This window comes from Megalopta genalis, chromosome 2 (assembly GCF_051020955.1).
Source record: "Megalopta genalis isolate 19385.01 chromosome 2, iyMegGena1_principal, whole genome shotgun sequence".
Classification (NCBI taxonomy): Eukaryota; Metazoa; Arthropoda; class Insecta; order Hymenoptera; family Halictidae; genus Megalopta; species Megalopta genalis.
The window spans coordinates 16,729,802-16,753,094 of NC_135014.1; positions in this window are offsets into that span (position 1 = coordinate 16,729,802).

Genomic DNA, 23,293 nt, shown 5'->3' on the forward strand with positions numbered 1-23,293 from the left:
ATTGCTCCAAAAAATTGTAGCACAGAAAAATAGATGAAAATTGGCCAAATTTGACCGATGATAACTTCGCCAGAAATCATTGCAGGATTATGACACTTTTTTTAAATTGAAGCTTGAAATCACTGCTTTAAGATAGTATTTCTGGACTTTATGTTTGATGCACCCTCGCCACTAGAACCTTTTAAATGCGAGGTCGTGTTCGTCATATTGAAATGTAGCCAAGTTTGACAAAATGTACCGACTTTGTAAAATTTTTTTTCGGACATGGTGTTTGCAGTCTAATGAAGTTTGATCCTTCCCCTTTAATTTAAAAGAAAAGAGACCTGGCTGCGATTATTTTTCGCGAAGTTACAGCACTTTAAAATAACCCTCGCATTTTTCAGATGAAAGCAAACGGTACCTGCTTTTCAGTTAATAGATTTTGAGATATTTAACGGTCAACGTTTTTTTGAGGGGGAAAATACAAGTGCAGCTGATTGTTTTAAAGAACCAAAAACCCACCGAAATCGAGTTCGATGGACGTCAGCATTAATAAGCAATAATATTCTGAAACAGGGTTTGACCGGCATCATTGTTAATCAAGGACGATATTAATCAATATTAACTTTGGAAGGTGTGCATACATATTCATCGAATTGCGTGCACAACAATCGTGTAGTTTACCTGTTTGCGATTCCACAATTTTCCTGAAGCAATCATCAAATAACTACAATATTACCCCTGGCGTTTGGTAAACTGAAAAAACATTGGGAATAAAAAATTTGCACTTGCAAACCGGGTATAGTAAGAACAGTAAAAATGTTTACTTTAATTAACTAATTAAGAAAAGAAGTAAACGTGTGCTGTAAATTCTCTCCAATTGTTCTTCAGCTTGTAAACAAAAATGGATAATTCGGGAAGAGTATAGTAAGTATAGCAAGAACAGTAAAAATGTTTACTTTAATTAACTAATTAAGAAAAGAAGTAAACGTGTACAGTAAATTCTCTCCAATTGTTCTTCAGCTTGTAAACAAAAATGGATAATTCGGGAAGAGTATAGTAAGTATAGCAACAACAGTAAAAATGTTTACTGTAATTAACTAATTAAGAAAAGAAATAAACGTGTGCAGTAAATTCTCTCCAATTGTTCTTCAGCTTGTAAACAAAAATGGATAATTTGGGAAGAGGGGATACGATTATTCGAGCTTTGCGCCTCTTTTTTTATAGTTGCCGATTGATAACAACTATAAAAACGAATAATCGTATATCCCCTTCTGAAATTGTGCATTTCTGTTTACAAGCTGTTTACAAGCTTCTGTTTACAATTCAAGAGAATTTACTGTACCGACAATTTTTATGCTGCATAAAAATCCGCTGTCTAGTTATTAGATAAATCTGAGAAATTATCCGTCGAAAAATCTGCCACAGCCAAAGGGTTACATATTTCTTCAAGCGTGTACAAAGTGTCGGATGGTTTCGGACGATTTCTCTACGATAGAATTAGAATGAATCAGATGATTACACGTTGCGGTAAGAAGATACTCTGCGAGTGCTGTTTTAGTAGACGATCATTTTCGAAGGACGCGGCGGCCGATCATCTTCCGAGTTTCAGTCACGAAGCAAAAGATGCCTACCTGAACGGAAGACGGTAAACCAATCTTTCGGACATACGGTGCGGATTGATATCCCCTTTGCGTCCGGAGGAAGCGATACGTTGCACGGGGCTTAACGAGCACGTACACATCGTCGTCGTCTCTATGCTTTCGAGAGGATCAATCAGCCGCAATAATTTATCAAATATAATCGGCCGATCGTCGACCCACGGACGTTACCCTGGTATTTTCGTCTACGTGACTCGTTTTGCCTGTGATCCTCTTTCGATCCTCGCTGTCTAACCTCGAGGGACCTTGTTGTCTCCGAACCCTATGCGAGAGCTCTTCTTCTGGACCAGATGTTGTAGTTGATGCAGGAATGCATGTTGTTTTTTCAAGAATCGGATCATATCTAGGAAATTTCGTTTGATTCATAAATAATCAGGGTAGAAAAATATTGAAATAACTAAATATTCAAATAATTAAATATTGAAATATTGGAGTAATATCGAAATAATTAAATATAGAAATTATATTGAAATAATTAAATACTGAAACATATTGGAGTAATATTGAAATAATTACATATTGCAATTATATTGAAATAATATTGAAATAATTAAATATTGCAATATTGGAATAATATTAACATAATTAAATATTGAAATTATATTGAGATAATTAAGTATTGAAATAATTAAATATTGAAATTACATTGAAATAATTAGATACTGCAATATTGGAATAATATTAATATAATTAAATATTGAAGTTATATTGAGATAATTAAATATTGAAATATTGGAATAATATTGAAATAATTAAATATTGAAATTACATTGAAATAATTAGATACTGCAATATTGAAATAATATTAATATAATTAAATATTGAAATTACATTGAGATAATTAAATATTGAAATTACATTGAAATAATTAAATATTGAAATATTAGAATAATATTGAAATAATTGAATGTTGAAATATTGGAATAATATTGAAATAATTCTTGCAAATAAGTGTGCGTCTTGATTGATACTACAATGTTCAGAACAAAAGAAAAAAACTTTTTGAAATTTTTCCAATAGTTTCGAAATTCGTTGCTCGTAGAAGTCCTGTTTTTATTGGCAAAATATTGAATCAAGTGCTTTCTCCTCACCCTCACAAAACAAACTTTTTTTGTAAAACGAAACAACTTTCCGAGCGATCCAACAAAAATGTGACACATCTAAACGCGATGCACAATCGTTTATCACGATTAGTTCTTTCAAATTTTTCAATATAAAATGTTACGGTAATTCACGCTTCGCCTAAATCGATAAACAAAAGCATGCAATCGATAAATATCTGGAATTTAAATTCAGTTCTTACCGGATCAAAAATACAACACGCTATTCGTATAATCCATAAATGCATCAGGAAATTATTTGCACCACAGTTTAAGCCCGCCCGCATCGATTTTCAAACAGCGCACTGTCAATTTCAGACATTCGCAGTAAATTCGAAAAATACATAATTAACAAGAATCTGTGAATAGCTTTTTATGCTTTCTAAGGAGATATTATTGAAACAATACAAATTTTTTTTCAAATAAAAATAGCCACATTGCCCGATATGTTTAACACATCATTGTTTATAAACAGGTTGTCAACGAAAGAAAAATTTCAAATGATGGTAGTAGCGAATCTTTTCATTCGAACAAAATGTTTGGATCGATTTAGTAACGTTCCATTAGAAAGCATAACTATTACTATTACTTACACTATTAAATTTTTATTCTAACCATCTTTTTATACCTATTGCAGTTTTAGATATAGGTAGAAAAATAGAGGAACACCTATCTACACACATAAGGGGTGTTTTCACCCTGAAAAAATGAAAACTTCTCTTAACACTATTTTTACCGATATTTTATATTATACAATTTACCAAATTAATTTTGTGACGACCACAGAGAGGTCGTCGAGAAGTGATTAAATAGAAAACATAGAACATAGGAAATAATTTTTACAAAGAACTATTAAAAGATGTTCTTGAAACTGGTATCTTTCGACACCTTCGATAGAAATAGTGTTAAGGTCTCCAACAAATCTGCAGAGTTTCAAATAAATCAAAGAACTCCGGTTGTGCCGAACTTCGGCTGATTAACTTCTAAATCGATCAAGATGCAAGTGTATCGGCGGTGTGGTAACGTCGTCGCGTCGTCAAACTGAATTTCATTGGCAGTCAAATGCGCGTGTTGTTTGTTACCTGAAGGTTATCTGCGATATCTGTTGAATCTGTTCCTCGTGAAACGCGTCGACCGCGTTTCAACTCTTCCGGCGTATGTCCGCGAAAAAAAATTGATTACGAGCCGCAAACAAAATCCCGGCGGGGCCGTATTGCCCGGGCGCTGCCGAAGGGACGCACGCGTAACGATTATTGCGCGTAAGTTCAACAATTGCGTGACAATAATCGTGACTACCGGTTCAGCGGAACCAGCCGTTAATAGTTTCTCATTGCGGTAACGGTTAGATTGAATCAGCGGGCTTCTCGCAAGGGTCGCGGCAAGTTTCAATTACGCCTTTAACAGCCGACGACTGTATTATTTTCACCGACTGGCCACGGGAGTTCCATTAACGAGAGAATGATCGAGGCGAACGAGAATCCACGCCGAGCCCGGAGTGTTTGCCTCGAACGGTTGACCGAACGTCTCGTATCCCTCGTCCGAATGAATATTTGTGCTTCATATTCCGCAATTGAATCAATTATTAGGTCTACCGGAAAGTTCTGTCCGTTTTTTGAATCGAAATATAACACAATTTTCATACGTTTAACCCTAGAAAGATAACCATATGACAACGTACGTAAAAGATAACCATACGCTTCAGAGGCGCATGCTTTTCTAAGGCGTCAATTTTATACTAACAATGGATATTTATTTAAGTTAATCTAGTCATTTTAAAGGTTTGGCATTATTGTGAAAATAAAATGCATTTATATTATATTTTTTTATATTTTAAGTAATTTTAAACTTAAATCACTAGACCTCTATGAAAAATTAACAAAAATCAACAGTCTTCGCAGGCGCCTCTGCGACGTAGGTTATCTTTCTCGGGTTAATAATATTTATTGTAGAATATACTTTCCATCGTTACTTATGACTGCTTGCCAGCGTGATGGCAACTTGTAAATGCCATTTTTAGAAAATGATTTATCTTTAGAGGCGAAGAACTCAACCAGTGCTCGGTTGTCATCAGCTTCAGTTTTGAATTTTTGTTCCTGTAAAAAGTTTTGCAAAGAGAGAAACAAGTGATGATCGGAGGGTGCTAGGTCTGGGGAGTACGGTGGATGCGACAGAATTTCCCAGCCTAGCTCTGCGATTTTCTGACGAGTCGCCAAAGCAGCATGTGGTCTGGCATTATCATCGGTAGCCATGTTTTCACGATCGCGTCTCACTTAACACGTTCCGTGCCGAGCTTTTTTTACTCGAATCTTCACACTTTGATATTTTACTAAAACTTGATGTATTACGTGCAATTATTAATTCTCGTACACATAACAACGTAACAAAAACTTATCAACGCCCATTCTTGCGGTGGAAATTGATTCTTCGGTTCTAAATTTCTTGTAAACAATTTGTTCAGTTCACTAAGTAAACATGCAAGCGTGTACCATCGATGGTACACGTGGCACGGAACGTGTTAATAATGACACGAGACATCTTTGTTTCAGTTTATTTAGGAGAGTACATGTGTGTAAATGCAATGATAAAGAGAGATAGTCATACATGTCTCGAATCAACATGTGCATATGGATTGAAACTTGAAGTGACACTATCGGACCGAACTTTCCGGTAGACCTAATAAATACCACGGCACGATTCTGGACAGAGGAGTAACGTGGAAGAAAAAGACATATTCGAACGAAACGTGATCAGCTCAACGTAAAAGTGAAAAAGCTGTATTGTAGCCAATGATAGAAAAACATTCTAGACTAATTAATATTAGAAAACAAATGACCAGAGCTCGGGAAAAAATTGATTATTCGAACAGTAAATGGACTACAAATATTTTTGTCTTCTCATGTGATACAGAATTTGTAGCAGCAGTTACATACGGATGTTACGTAGTTAAATATATTTGAAATGCTACAACCTCTGGAAAAATGTATTCGTTCACCTTTCAAAATGCAATAACTTCTTTAAAATTCCACTAAATGACTTGAATTTCTATTAAATGTTAAAGGGACTACTTTACCGCGACTAAAATACTTGTTAATTTTGCTATTATTTTCAATGAGAAAAAATGGTACGAAACACTTGTTGTTTGACTTGTTTTATTTGAACCTGGAACGAAAATTTAAAAAATGCGTTTCGTAGATCTAGGTGACTTATACGCACATTGAAATTTCATCGAAATTGGTTGACGTTGTCACGAGTTACGAACAATTAAAGATCGTAAAAATCACAGCTTTTTTACGAATTAAAATTTTTCCATCTGTCATTGGCTATAGTTTGGCTATGCGTTAACCGATTTCGATGAAATTTTCAGTATTATTGCGTTTTAAAAGGTGATCGAATACTTTTTGCAAATCCCTTGAATCCTACTTGAAATAAATCATATTATTAACTTCATATTATTAATAAAATAAAACTGTTATACATATCTATTCCGAAAACGGTTTCGACAAGAGCAAACTCTTCTGTTCTTCCCCCTCCTGAATTGTTTGAAATATAAAATAAATTATAATATATATAATAATAAACTAATAATAATAGATTAAATAATAAATTATAATATAAATATAAAATAATTTACGAATATTTGTCACGAACGATTGCTTCAGAATATTCTGCGTTCTCAGAAAAATCCACTGTACGAAGATGACGTAAATTGTGTAAAAAAAACCAGAGAAGAATGCGATGATTTTGTCTCTTGCTGCGATATATGTCGAACATGTGTATTCAATCCAATTCGGAAATACCTCAGAGCCCATCTCGTGGGTCGGTGATCTCACGAATTGAATTTATTTGGAGGCGGACGCGGCGATAGGGGCGATAGGTGATACACCGTGCGAACAATAATTGCAGGTGGCGCGACATTTTGATCTGTCCGTATCGCGGTCGGGACTAAATGTGCCGTGCGTTACGTTCTATCGTTAATAAGCGCGCAACAACGACGACCGTGTGCGTCGACGGTGTAGAACTTGGATGCGGTCCACGTTAACTGTATAATTTGTCGAACGCAGAATTCACTGTTCCGCCGTCAAAGTGAATCCGATGTGCACAACTACCCGTGAAAATGCCGGGACGCGCATCTATTCAAGGAGCATAATAATTGCGAACCCGGAATGTAATATGTCATAGTAATCCGCGCTACTCCGCCCACACAAAAGACACGAGTAGTATATTAATTCCAGCCGAAATTCAATTACTCGTTTCTCTAATTAACGGCGACTCCGGGGATTTCGTAGCACGGCCGCGTCAATCTGCGTCGATACGCGCGAATTATGGGCCATTCGCGCAACCATGATTCGCAGAAGCGGGACAGGACTTTCGCTATCCTTCTCACGCGATCATTGTCCTTCGCGAAGCATTCTTGCATGCGTTTCAATCGATTCAGGCACGACAGACGTACCTATTACGAAACACCGCTGAATTTCGATCTTTGCTCGAAACTGTCGAAGCACAGAATGCTTACTCTTTTCTCCCTCTTTTTTTTCTTCTAAAGACTTTCTGTTTTGTCAGAAACTAAAATTTTAATCAATTCTTTGCAGGATATCAAATTGTTTATCGTATATAATTAAATTATTATTTTTTATTCATATTAAAAAAATATTTCGAAGTGCATTACGTTATCTAGAAACATTATTCTAACAAAAGTAGTGTAAAACATTCAATAATAATACTTTTAATTATAGAAAAAAATCGATGATTATCTTATGCCTTCTGAAAAGCGTTCTATAATAGATACTTTTGACGTGTTAAATTTGGGCATATTGAGAATAACATTGTTTGAAATATTATTTAAATAACATGTTATTTTGTTATATAATTATTTAAAATATGTATGAAATAACATGTTATTTTAAATAATATTATAATATTATTATATATTATATATATATAATATACTATAATAATATTATATATATTATATATATTTATTTTATAATTATAATTATCAACTTTTTCATCTGCTTTATAGTGACATCCTACATCCTGCAAGATATGTCTGTATATTAAATGATGAGATAATAAGGAACGTTTTCCTTTTTTCTTTTTCCACACCTGTTGAACGATTATTTCCCTGCTGACAATACTAGATGATCCCAGACAAAATTCTTTTAAGGATTAGGAAATAAAATCTTTTTGTTCAATATTATTACAAGAATTATATCATTATGAAGAGAGAGAGAGAGAGAGAGAGAGAGAGAGAGAGAGAGAGTGTTGCTTAAAGCAAATTATTGTAAAGATTCCTTAAAATATAGTCTTTTTGTAGCATATTGTTTCAAGTATTGTGCCTTTATTTCAGTAGATTTACTAGGGCCCCTCCAAAATATGGTGACATAAATGAACGAATCATATGTATAACTGCGCGACAAACGTATGTTCACGTGGACAATGGTTCCAATATGTTGGAAATTTGACGAATTTTTCGAGGACAATATATTGCCGTCGTGAGCAGAGAACGTTGAGTTAACGAGTATTTCTGTAATAATAAATAGGACAACGGCGGAGAAAAATACCTCATTGAAACGTTTCATTTTAATACTGTTGTAGACGGAAATTTGCATATTTATAATATTCCGCGCAGTCGTACGCTTAATGTATTCCTCATTAAATTGCAATTGTGTCCAGAGGAGGTTTGTTTCTGCAAGTAAAAGCAGCGAAATGGTAAGCAAGCGAAAAAGTATAGTAACGCGGCGCCGGTTCTGAGCTTGAAATAAAAATTAATATTGAGCGATGAATAAGGGAAGACAACCGTGATTATAATTATTTCGAAAGCGTAGCACAGTGGTTACCTTGATTTTTCTATTTTCCTATTAAGGAAACGAATTTTTTTTTTTACATAAAATATTTACGGCTTGATATATGAGACGGAGTCATCTTACCCCGCAGAATCATCTCATCTGGTATTACCCTACTAACAATAAGTCGTGGATATTTCTTGGCAAAAGTGACTAACTTCGATGAGTTAAGCATATATAGTAAAATCTCGATTAACCGAAATAGATTTTCCTCGATCTTTATTATTTCAATTTTTCTATTATTCCAAGCAATAACGACGAAACCATAGAAGAGCCTCGATTAAACCTCGATCAATCATCTTATACCATTGTATCGCATTCTTTAATTACGACTCTTTTCATTAAGCATATTGACATTGATAACAGTCACATTTTTCAATTAGATCTGCTTCAACTAGGCACATTGATATCGACAACTGTTACAGAATAAAAGCACATACCTTCGATAAATATCACGCGAATAACAAATTGACCAAAGCCGTTTATATTTTCTGTATTCAATCATCCGCGTATGACTGCAATATTTCGCTTAATTAATTAATATGCCGGGTTCCATGGCTTCACGTTATTATTCCAAACAAAACAAGAAATAGGTAAAAAGGAATTTTTACCTTTTTATTCTACCACATCCTTAGCTTTTATATTAATTCATAAAAGTAACAATTAGACATTTATTGTGATCTTGAACGAGCGTTATTGTAATATTTGCCGCAAGTAATGTATCGAATAAATAACTAAAAAAATGTATCTTCACACAAATTGAATAATCGCGAATTAAGAAACTCGTCATTTTAACAGATTCCGTAAACTTAGGGTGATTCCAGCGTTAGCGAGACACTTCGAAAAGTATTGTTTCGTATACATAGACTTAAATAAGTTGTCGAATCGAGTCGGAATTAAGATCGAGTACGAATCGATGAGCAAACAGAAAATCCTGGTCGTCTTACGATTTTTCACGAGCCATTTCGTGGATCTTTACGGTCCGCCGCGCCCGCTATCAGGATGGATTAACAATGATCTTCCTTAACATTCAAGTGTACGCCGACTATTACCATATCGCACAACGGTGCACAGAACGTTAAACATACAAATGGTTTTATTTCCGGTTACTACATTTCTCAGTAACAGGTAATAAACGTTAGCCTTTATCGTCCCCGTTTTAAACACCCTGCGGCCACTCATGGCCAGAATGCAAATGGCACTTTACTTGTACCGTTCGGCCGACTATCGGTACAATGAGTAATAAAAATACTATCACAACTGGTGGATCTTAAATTCTGCCGGAAAGTCGCCGACTCGCTGTCCCCGCTGACAAAAACTTTTCGAACAGTCGATGCCGAAACATTTACCACAATTTCGAATGCATCATCCACGGACGTACATTCGATTCGTCGAAAGCAGAGCCCGGCTCTATTTCGTTCACCGTTCACCTGGGACGTTTACTTTTCGAGAAATGCGGATGAAGACAATATTTACACTTTTCGCTGCGGATGAATTATCCGGGATGCGTGACCAAAGCGCAAAGTCTGAATTCGCCTTTAACGTTCAACTCGACGTTAATTAGCACATTCTGTGCGGGTTATATCGAGGATAGTTTACTTGGCGAGCTTTACTCACGTGGGGGATCAGTAAATTTTGTAAATGTCCGCTTTTTTTTTAAAAAAAACTAACTTGATACATTAATTACAACTTATTAAAATTATTTAATAGGGAAACAAGATCGCACTTGCCTCTCCCACCCTTCGGAATTGACGCAGACAATTCTGATTTAGCACACAGATCCGCCGTCTACTAATGATATCTCAATAAAACTGAATGGAGCAATTGGAAGACTAGACTCCCGTGCAAAATGATAGATAATAAAGCCGGAGATAAACACCTTTTAAAACTATTTTATAACTATCTTTTTACAATTACATTGTAACTATCTTTGGTCTATATCTATTTATGGTATAACTATTTTTAAACCAGACTGAACAGCTTGAATTTTTTGTAGATGATAAAAGATCTACTGGACAATGACTAAAATACTTCCTTCGATTTTACTATTACTAGGAACGACAAACAAAGATAAATACCGCATGTTTCTTAACTTTTTTATCTGAGTGTATAACGAAAATTTTAAAAACGCGTTCCGTACATCAAGGTAACTTAAATCAGTCAACGTAAGAATTACAAACAATTAAACATCGTGAAAATGTCAGTTTTTCTGAGGACTTCAAATTATTACATATTTCAGTGGCTGTAGCTTCACCATTTCGATAACATTTTCAGAATGCATACAAATTACCGAGATCTACAAAATGTACTTTTTAAATTTGGATAAAAAAGCTACGAAACGTTAGTTTCTCATTTCATTGTCATTCCAAGTAATAGCAAAATTAAAAAGAAAGGATTTAAAAATAAAGTATTAGCCATTCTATAGTAAATTAATCCATCTAGAATCTCCAAAAGATGCAAGTTGTTTACTCCAGTTTTAAAAACGTTATACCGTTTGAAATGGTGTCGGCTTATACCTGTGGCTGCAAGGAAGAACGCCGCAAGTCACATGTTTTCTGATTTCTCCCTAAATTTCTCCCTAATTCGCGCTCTCAGATTGCGCAGAAAAATGGACAATTTCGGAAGAGGAGATACGATTACGCGCATTGCGACTCCTTTTTATAGACAACAACGATAAAAACGAGCCGCGAGGCTCGAATAATCGTATCTCCTCGTTCGAACGCGAATTACAGAAAAATTATTGTACTTGGTTTTAAATTTCGTTTTAAATTCGTACTAAATTTTCTAAAATTGTGACTTGCAGCGATCCTCCTTCTAGCCACCAGATATTTGCCTCCGATTTCATAAGCCAGGCCGGATGAAAGGTTGGGCAAGATCGGCGTTACAGAATCGCATGTGCGCCGTGTAACAGCCCGACGACGGCTAGGGTGTAAAATAGCGAGGCAAATAAAACCGGGATGGGAGCCGCAGAGAAGACGCAGGACTGCGACACCGTGAAGAAACCGGCAACAGTATCGGGAGAAGACTCGAAACTCGGGGGATACTCCAAAATATTTTCCGAGCGTGCTTATTCGCACGTGCAGCGCGTTCCACTCGCGTTTTTGCACGTCCCAGCCGACACTTTGCCGGCCGGTTGCAACGCGAAAGAAACCAATGATCCAAGACCAAGAGAAACGAAACGAAACGAAACGAAACGTAACGTAACGCCGCGCCGGTGCGCCGTTGCGCCCCTCTGAAGAGCACGTGTCGACGCCGGAACGTGGCAGAAGAAGAAGAAGAGGCATGGTAGATCAGTCACGATCGAAGGAAGAACATCCTATGTACCGCTCGAGGAAATAATACCGCGGGACTAACGGCGTAAGAAAAGTTATTACGGCCCCGAGGGGGAGAGAGAGAAGAAAAAAAACAGCTGCCGGCATTAAATTTAATTTCTCGTCGCGGAGGAAACTTTGTGTCTAGCCCCGTCGTTCTGCGGCGTTGATCGTTAAATGCAATGAGTTCATCGGACGCTTTTTGCCCGAACGATTTTTATCCCGCGCTTTTTCTTGCTCGCCCATCATAAAATATAACGCGCAATTAAATAACACACTCACAATGCCGTCGCACGGCGAGCCGCCGCGATCAAGAAACTTCGTAATAACGTCTATTCTGTAAAACGCGAACGAAAAATTCCGAGGAACTTCCGTTTTTTTTTTGCGCGCGCGGCCTGTCTCATTTAACTCAATGCAACTTAAGCATCGTGCTTGTTATTCATCTTTCTTCATGCTTGTTATTCATTCATTCTTTTTACGTCGCTTTCTGACTAATGCTCGCGCTAAACCGCCCGATTCTACCATCTCAGAATGATTGCGATTTTTTAGCGGGATCGAAGTGATGCTTGTTAACCATCAAGCGGCGACCCTTTGCCGCTGCAATTTCGAAGGCTGTATTGTTACAATAATCGCGGTTTTTGTAAATGGTCGTCTAAACTTACCGAGTCCCTGAGTGGAATTTTATGTCCGGTCAACGAAGAAAAATAAGAAAAAACAAACTGTAAGAGTTGTCGTTGAAATCATATTATTATCTGATTCTTAATCAATTTTTGCACGAAGTAATCTGGTAATTATTTCACCCGGTGTTTTAACCACAGAACGCAATAGATATATAATCTATTATTATAATATATTATATATAATCTATTATTATAATATATTATATATAATCTATTATTATAATATATTATATATAATCTATTATTATAATATATTATATATAATCTATTATTATAATATATTATATATAATCTATTATTATAATATATTATATATAATATATTAGGTCGTAAATAACTTTCGATGCAGTTAGGTAGAATCTATTGTTCGTATCTACCCCCTATGAGTCATCGCGACAAACGAGTTTTTGCTTTCACTAAATAGAGAAGGGTTCGAAATAAATAAAATAAAAAACAAAACAAAAAATAAATTAAAATACAAAAGAGAAAATAAATAAAAAAACGAAACAAATGTCTGACTAAAAAACGCAAGTTATTTATCACTAGACCTAATAATATATTGGAATAAAAATTAATAAGTGCCTCGAAGAGAACGAAGTGCGATAATGGAAATCTCGAAAAATTTTTCTATTCGATGAAAACACTCGGACAAACCTCTGACCATACGATTCTAAAATTCTTCAATTGGCAAGAAACTTATTCCGAATGAGATTTCAAGTTCGAGAAGCGCTCGGCAGCATTACAGTTAGAAAAGATAATTGAATTCAATTAAACGTTCATAGAGCCCCGTCGAGCAACATTTAACCTTGAGCTGATGGCGCGCGCGCGCGCGCGTCAATTTGCCGTCTTATCGCTCTACAAAACAAGCTATATAAAAAAATTGTGGTCACTACTAGAAGGTTAATAGAGGAAATTGCATTTCAGGTCCGAGGAATTACGTTCAATAAAGGATGCACCTAATTCGCTGGCATGCCCGGCGAAGGAGCACACGCGGCGCATAGCGATTTTTCTGAGACATTAATTTGATTAACGTTATAATGCCGCGCGCATCATTCGGAGCTCGCAAATGACCACTTATATCCGTCTTGTTTTTTCGTCCGGGTACGGTCACGGTTATGAACGGAATACCCGAGAGAGCCGCGGAACCGAGCAATCGTCCTCCATTAGAAAAATGATCCGGGTTATGGTCGCTGGGTGGAGGAACAGTGCGAGGCGACCGATTGACCAGCGGCTACGAAGATTTTCGATCGATAAAATTCAATAGCGCTCAACGGTGTGTGTCTCGGGCCCGTGGACGGGATCGAACGGCAAATCCAAAAACTTTAATGGGCCAGCGGGAGCAGCGGTAGAAAACGTCTTCATCGCGAAGCCGGCGCGGCGATCGGCCGTTATCTGATCGAATCGGCGGCGCAACGTGCTTACAAGTTATGACTTAATCCGCTGCTACGAACGCTAAATGCTAAACCGCCGGGACATGATACAGAGGCACCGACGAACCGCCGCCATGGTTTACGGCCGCGGCCCAAGTACGCACATAATGCATGAGAATCAAGCGTAAAGGGAGTGCGTTACGCAAAGTGCGCGGCCAACGATATCGATCACCGTTCTGATCGGATCTCGCGGAACGTGCGATCCCTGCGAACGCGGGCATCTCCGATCGAGATCGACGTTGCAGTGCCTTATGCTTGCTGGGAATCTGGATGTGCTCGGAATTTTCGTGAAACAAAATGGAAGCAGGTCGAGCTTTTCGACCGATTAACCCTTTGCACTCGAAGCCATTTTAACCGTAAACGTAACATAATTTTACCGACTTATGGTATCTCCATTTTATATAGCAAAGTGCATTTTATGCACTTGTGATAGCAGTTACGCTTTTAACGATTTCTGAAATTTGAACTTCGTTGATGTAAAAATTATCTTGGAACGCGAGCTAACAATTTTTGTGGTGCCTCAGAGTCACCACTCGAGTGCAAAGGGTTAAATAGTTCTGTTTACCAACATCGCGCTTTTTAAATCATTACAAATTGTACGCTGATGTCTTTTGTATGTATAGGTACGAATTTTTTAAGCGAGTTAATTTCCGTGTAATAAAAAGTAATAAAAAGTTCATTTCCGTGTGTCAGTTACCGGGTCTCTTCTAGTTACGGTTCGCCAATTTTTGTAAACTGATCCCGTTACCGTGTGTCCATAACTGATCCAATTACTGTGCGTCGATTTCTGTACGCTCGTTTAGTTACTGTGCATCAATTTCTCTATACTGATCCGATTACTGTGTTGCAATTACTGCGCTCAGTTCTAGGTAAACAATCCTATAACAAAAATGTAAAACCGTGAAATATTCCGTACTAAATTATTTAGCATAATTTATTCTATGTATATGTCTCACTGCTTACGATATTATTCTAAAACGGAATGAAAATCACGTGTAGCGTGCACACGCATTTCATGGGCCAAGGAAGTTAGGCGTAGCACGTGGTTTGCCATAAGTGGGTTTAGTAATACACGCACGCATCGTGAAAGACATGAGAACTTAATCCAGTCGCGGTGCACAGTTATAGCAATAAGGCGAAAATTTGTTCGAGTTATTGAGTTACTTTAATAAATAAAGAAATATATCGATGAAGTCGATTATATCATTGCTTTTCAATACGATTTCCTAATACACGAATGCCATCAATTCCGACCTCAATAATGATCTTAAAGATCATTGCGTCGTATACGAATGAACATGATATAAAAAAACACAGAGCATTGCGTTTAAAAAATTAAGGATCTCCATCATCTCTAGAAAAAATCATGCAGCTGGAAAATAATTGCAGACGCCGTTAGATTACTTTCAAGAAACGGTATATGTTTTTTACTCTTTCATTTCGTTCGTATGTTTACTGTTTGCAAGGAAACAGCTGACTTGCGTTACCGTGAACTGGCAAGCAGTACACACGATAAAGTCACGATAAAACCACGGTTAAATCACGATAAGATCACAGTCAAATCACAATAAAATCATAACGAATGAAACGTAATGGAAGAGAACATGTTGAGCACGAGTGGACGAACCTAATCGCAGTTTCGTGCTACGCGATACGCGCAAAAATCGCGAGACGAAGAGAAACGCCCTCTCGGAGGCAGCCCGGCCCTCTTCCTTCACTTCGCAGTTCCCGCAAATGAGGACCTACCACCGGCAGCCAGCAGGAAGTAATGTACGCTTCTTCTGCTGGACGACGACTACGACGAGGACGACGACGGTACAGAATGACGCGTCCTGTCTTCTTTCACTTTTTCGTTCGGAATGCCATTCATGATTCAATTAAACAGCATCAAACGCGGGGAACCGCTAAGAAGCTCCTGATCTGCACACCTGCATCCCGCTTATGCCAGCCCCATGGAGTCTCGAAGGAAGAGCGTGTTCCGGGGAACCAGTCACAAAGCGGGAAAAACGTGTTCAGAATATTTCAATATAAAATGCCCGGCCAGCAAAAACGAAATCCATTTAATAAGCGGCAAGATTTATCAGCGATTTTTCAGGATACGTTTACGTCAGATGTTGAATAAGGATTCTATCGGTTTACGACAGAATTAGCAGAGAGCGGACGGATTAAAAGAACCTCTGGATGGCAGAGCAGTTTCAGCTGCTTAAAACGATAGAAGACATTTTTATGGCTTCTTATTTGGTCCGCGTTAACACCAGATTTACGGAGCGCACTAAAAGCAGCTGTTTTATATTAGTTTATAAAAGTACCAACGAGACGTTTATTCTGACTTCTAACGAGCGTTGCTGTAATATTTGACGCGATTAATGTATTGAATAAATAACCCGTAAATGTATAATATCTTTACGATCTGTATGAATTATTGCAGTAGAAATAAAAATTGCAAAATTAGTGACCCGCCATTTTCACGGATTCCTACCGAACCTATTCTTAATAGCCAGGATTACTAAAAATACACGAATCGATAAAAATTTCAATGCTTTTAAATTATTCAATATTATCATCGTTACTACGATGCAGTGAAGACTTCCAGCAAAGATAAATCCATTACTAGACTGCGGATTTTATGCGTTTATAGAAAAATTGAATAGTTGCAATTTAAAATAGCAGGAAGATTTTAAAAATTGAGAAACGTCAAAGTATTATTTTAAATCTACTAAAATGATTTAAACAATTAATAGACTAGCTATTTAGTTTCTAATTCTTGCAATTGACGGAGACAATTTTTATTTTGCATAAAAGTCCGCGGTCTATCAATCGTAGTACACATTTTTTATTTTTTTTTATCACACACTTTAATCTGCCTGTTGTAAATAATGTTTTAACATAATATGTGACACATAATAAGAAATCCATGACGGCCACACGGGCAAACCATGTAAAATTAACGTGAAATTCAACGTGTTAGAGATCCGGGTCTCATTCGTAAAAGAAGTTACCTTCTGAAATTATTGTATAAAAATTTCTTTACTTTTCAAGAGAGAGAGGGAGAGAGAGAGAGAGAGAGAGAGAGAGAGAGAGAGAGAGAATAAAAATACAAACTAGCAACATTTGAAGCTAATTGCTTTATAGGGTACAGTAAATTCTTCCTAATTGATCCTCAACATGGAAACAAAAATGGACAATTTCAGAAGAATTATTCGAGCCTCGCGGCTCATTTTTATAGTTGTCGTCTATAAAAAGGAGCCGCAATGCTCGAATAATCGTATCTCCGCTTCCCAAATTGTCCATTTTTGTGTACAAGCTGAGGGTCAATTAGGGAGAATTTACTGCATTAGCAGAAAGTATTTTGAAAGGAGAAGAAACCAAAACGAACGTTGCCAGTCATACGTGGGAAATAGGATTATAAAAAGTTAGCGCTCGTGTTTCAAGATGAAGGTCACGTTTGTGAAAAGTTTCATTCACCGAAAAATCGTGGAGCACAGTTTCCAAACTCCTGTTGGCTGACAGTCCCTTTTCAAAGTTTCCTTTCTTCGAGTGAACCCGCTATTATCAAAACTTTCGAGTGTAGTGCATGGCATTCTCGAATCTCAAAGGGGCTCTCCTAAAACTAGAGAGAATAAACTACCACCGTCAGGATCATCCTAATCGCGAAAACATGAACGCATAGTGTGTTCACTGAGAATTAACATATTGTTGTTGGAGAAGGTGTAAATCAATAGAAGTTTTGTAAATTGCGAACGCGTAAGCAAAAATAAATAACTTGGAACTTGAAATTTGACATTTTGCGGGTGTGTGTGTGTGAGACACGATGCTAAATTTATTCGAGATGATTCACTGACTGGTACAATAATTATTGTGCAATAATAAGGATGTGACAAATAATGTTTGACTAATGACTAATGGCTAATGGCTAATGAATGAGCCAGCAACTTAACCTCTTTGCGTTAGGATTACTTTTACAGCTAAGATATTAACATTCGTACGAGAAACAGATCAATTACGTTTATTGTACGTCAACCATTACTTCGATGGTTTCAATATTAATAATAAAAGGGTAGAATGTTATTTCGATTTGAAAGACGAAAATAACGTCTGTATTTAGTAGATCATGTTCAAAATCTGTGTAACGAGTCTGACACAAATGATACAAATATTTTATTCAATTCACATCAAGTGATAAAAATATTCGATCATATTAGAAAACTTCATTCGTTTTAATAACGACCTACAAAATCAATAAGTAAGTATTTCATTTATTTTGTCCCGTTACCGAGCCTAAACTGGATTAAGTTGTCTTTGCATCCAATCGTGGTACAGCGTAATTAGTTTCTTCGGTACATGCTAACATAATGTCGATAATAAAATAATACTGATTCTAGATTTGTACTGAAAAATGCGTAAAAAATTATAGGGAAATAAGGAGAAATAAGTAAAATTATAAGAAAATGTGGAGAAATAAATAAAACTATAAGGAAATAAGAAGAAATAAATAAAATTATAAAGAAACGAGGAGAAATGAATACAATTATAAGGAAATAAGGAGGAATAAATAAAATTATAATAAAATAAGGAGAAATAAATAAAGTTATAAGGAAATAGGGAGAAATAAATAAAATTTTAAAGAAATGAGGAGAAATGAATGAAATTGTAAAGAAATAAGAAGAAATAAGCAAAATTATAAGGAAATGAGGAGAAATAAATAAAATTATAAAGAAGTAAGGAGAAATAAATACAATCATAAGGAAATAATGAGAAATAAATAAAATTATAAGGAAATAATGAGAAATGAATAAAATTATAAGAAAATGAGGAGAAATAAATAAAATTAAAAAGAAGTGAGGAGAAATAAATAAAATTATAAGGAAATAGGGAGAAATAAATAAAATTATAAAGAAACGAGGAGTAATGAATAAAATCGTAAGGAAATAAGAAGAAACAAATAAAATTATAGGGAAATAACGAAAAATTGCCGATAAACGTAACGGCATGACGTCATACCGGTATTTTCGTATTACAGTTTCCATAAGGGTTTCGCAGGTGCAGCCGAAAAACACCGGCGCGATACCGGTATTTTGCATTCCGGTACAAGTTCCCGCAACGAAGTCAGATGTCAGCGATTCGGATGCTCGAGAGGTTGTAACCGGAATGAGAAACTTGAATGGCCGCGGATTCCTCGAACGACCGCCGATGTACGATACCTCCCACGTCGCGAAACTACTCGCGTTGTAGAATCTAGAGTCATCTACGGATGGTTAGATCCGCGACGTAACGTTTTTGTTTCTTGTTTTTTTCGCAGCACCGATCTGAGATAATAAAGCGGAGGCTGTAAGAGTCCGTGGCGAGTTCCTGTTTGACGATGCGACGACGGGGCGAGGCGTTTCCCCGAAGACTCGGAGCCCGATGTTCGTTCTAATATCGGGGATAGAGTCATTTCTGTATGGAAAGAGAGGAATTGCCCGCGTAATATAGTCGGCATTTACGGTGCCGTGAATGCGTATTGCGTGTCCGAACGACAGCGAACTGCCCGCGGTGACCGCACGCAGTCGTAAACATTCGAAAACAATTTAGCCGGGGCTGATAGTCGTTCTTGAGGCACCGTAATAGCGCGTGAAGGTGGTACGCGCGTGTCTGGCACACACGCATCCAGCGCCATGGGGTGTTCGAGAACGGGCGCGCGATGAGCACGGTTATTACGGGACGTAGCACTGCGCGAATCATCGCGCCTCCTAGCGCATTGGTACCGACTGTGTGTCGCGACGCCAGCCGCTTTTATTTCGATCTGTAAACATATTTTCGTAGCCGTGTTCCGCCGAACCCGATGGAGACGTAAAGGATCACGGGGAGCCCGTGAATTATTGCCGGCGATCAACAGTCTGCGGATCTCGGCGCTCAAGGGAACGTTCCGGTCTAGAGCTTTGAGAAAAATCGATTTTCTTTTCTTCTTCCACTTACTGTGATGCTTCGTGAATATGCAGTCAAAGCGACATCTCAAAATCCTAAAAAACGCAAAAGTTTTTCTGATGGAACAAATATTTCCGAAAACTAATCGATCGATTTAAGCGAACTATTTTTTAAATTAAAGAATATATTTTTCCGCAGCCGGTGATACTTGCATTTCGTTAACATTTATTTAAGTTCAGGCAGAAAGCTATTAAGGATTAATTTGATTGCTTTAAATTGGAACCTTCTATTGCATACCGTTTCCGATTGGAAACTTAAATCTCAAATATTCCATAGTTTGAAAATTAAATTTTAAGTATGCTGGTTCCATACGAAAACATTGTACTTATAATCAGGGTTGATTGATGCCAGTAATTGTTCAGCAGAATTGTTTCCGTGATTTTCATGCGAATTAAAAACTTACGATATTTGTTTGTGTCTGTATGCGCATGAAGTTCACATATGGGAACGGTCATAAAAATCGTTAAATAATATTGTTTTTATGATTTCTTTGCTTTATTTATTTTACGCGTTATTACTTGAGTGCAGTAACAGCCAAATGTATATTTTGTAACTTGTCATAAAAATTTGTTCGATAGAGGGTTAATATCCCGAGTTTCTCCAAACACACTAATTTTTAAAGGATGTGGAATTATGGCAAACTGATGAAAAAAAGTGATGTTTAAAATGCGAGAAAATGATTAAAAGGAAGGGATTTTTTAAAACATTCATAGATTCACTGCTTCGGAAATATGCGGTCTCGAAGAATATATTTGATTTCTTGGTTTTTCTTTCTTAGAATTTTTCGACCACCCCAACAAAATCCGTTCATTCTTAGTGATTAGATAAAATAAAAAATTATATAATTTTTTCTATGCTGAAAAGATACATAATAAAACGTCGGAAAGCCCTTTTAATAATTTTTTAAGGGCTTCCAGTAAACTAATGGTGCACTTGAATGCAGATGCATAATAGAATAGATTCTATTAACATGATATCAAATGTTATATTAAACATTTATTTCTTAAAATTCTCTCTCATATCATTGCGATTATCGTTAAAATAAATGAAAGCGACGGCGTCAAGATTACGTCAAGCTTATTTAAAGATACCCAGCAACCTATCAAACTAACTGTAGTATAAATAAATAACGTATAACAACAACGTCGTAAATAAAGATCTAAAGCCACGAGGTAACAGAATGCAAATCAACAAAAACGTTTGCTCCGACCGACCAAGAGTTCCAGCGGGAAAAGGATGAGAAAGGAAAGAAGGATTCCGAGGAACGAAGAAAATGAAATTACCCAGTAAATAAAATGGTAAACGTAATTTCTGTTGGACACGGCTCTCGGAACCGGACGGGGCTTTCCATGAAATTGCGGCAAGATTGATTTGTTGGAGACCTCGAGGCTGGGGGAGCCGACGATCGTTTAAAGCGGAACACCGTGTACATGGGAGTACGGCGCGGTGCGGCGCGGCGAGCCAGGTCTCCCTGTTGAATTTCACATGTCAGGGTCGAAAAAACTGTCTATCCATAAGTGATCATCCCCCCCTCCTCCCCTGGTCGGAGAGAAACGCAGCGATGTTACTATCAATATCGTCCCACTGACGTATGCGGCATTGTAAACGCCGCATGCATCATGGGGGCGTAATGAATGCGGTCCTTTAAAGGGGTCGCGAAGCCATTCCCGCGGAGATGGATTAGAATATTACGTGATTGGACGACGCGTTTAATCAAACGTTTCGTTCCGTCGCGGTTCCACTCTGTTTCTCTCGGAAATTTCATCCGATCGCGGCCGGACAGGTAGCCGCGCGTAGCCCGCGCCGCGTACCGGCGACCAGGTGCCCGATCACCGGCGATTCTTTCATAAGTGTCCGAGGTGTTTATACAACCTCCGTCATCCTATAAGGCAATTCAAGCGCGCCGGAGTGTTCAGGAATAGAGACACGATGAGCAAAGTCATTACAGGATTCCGCGCGCACAGTGCCGTATAAGTGCACGCCGGCATAATGTCGCGGTACCTGTGCAACTCTGCATTCTGGAGTGTCCGGCGGGCTCCGTGCCACGCATTCGCTGGGAAGTTTCCCCTAAGCGAACATACCGAATGCAACAATGCCGGCTCCGGTACATTGCGTGTAAAAGTTATCAAGTCGGGGATAATCGTGCGCGACAATCGGGACCCGCGGTTCGCCAGGGTTCGCTGGATTTCGCGGTTATCGGCCGCGACCGCGATTATCTGACACGGAAGAGAGCCACTGTGTCAACTGCGACACGTTTTACTATTTTATTTGCACGATTATCCTGACATGCTGCATTTTTCTCCGCATCGACGTCCGCTACCGCGTTTCGGAATAATTGTTGCTATTCTATATTTTAGCGATTCGAGATTATTCAATTTGTATGCCTCGAACTGGATTCAATTTTGTGCATGCTTCTAACGGACAAAGATCATGGTTGAAGAAAATGGATTATGTATGGGTTATTATGTATGTGTAAAAATATAGCTTTCTAGAATTCGTGTTTTAAACGTGTCGAGGAGAATTGTTTCTTTCTGCATGAAATAATGCCGATATTTAGCTGAAGGCTCACTTGTTGTACGTCAAGATCCGCTGCAAGATTAATATTACATGCAGTTTATAATACTTCACGACCTATTCTGAATTTATGGGACAATATCGTACGGCGTACCATGTTTATCAGATCAAATGCATGAGGGCAACGATAGACACTGAATGTGCCACTAAACGATACGGCAACGTTCACTGTTTCAAATGCTTTTTAGTACACAATAAACCTGAATCAGAAATACTTGATGTGCAAATAGGACAACCCAATGAAATTGCAGGTGTCTATAAAGAAAAGATTCTCTCAATGCGAGATTACTTTTATTAACTAAAGTATGCGAGTATGTATTACTTGTACGTGTATACTTGTATAGAGGGTGTCCCAAAATTATGTTACTTCCGGTAAATGAAGGATTCCTGGGATCATTTGAAGTAATTTTTCCCTTAGCGAAAATGCAATCCGCGGGTTTGTTTACTGGTTATTAACGAAGAAAGATTGACCAATGGGAGGGGAGCTCGACTGGCGTAAAGCGACCGAGCCAATGAACGGAACTAGGCTTCGTCCACTCATTGGCTCGGCCGCCTCGCGCCAGCTAATCTCGCGTCTCATTGGTCAGCGTTTTTCGTTAATAACTCGTAAACAAAGGCACGGATTGCATTTTCGCTAAGGAAAAACTTACTTCAAATGACCTCAGGAACCCTTCATTTTTTGGAAATAATCGATTGATCGAATATTGAGTTGTTCGGAAAATTGTTCCGTTTTCCAAAACAAATTTCGTTT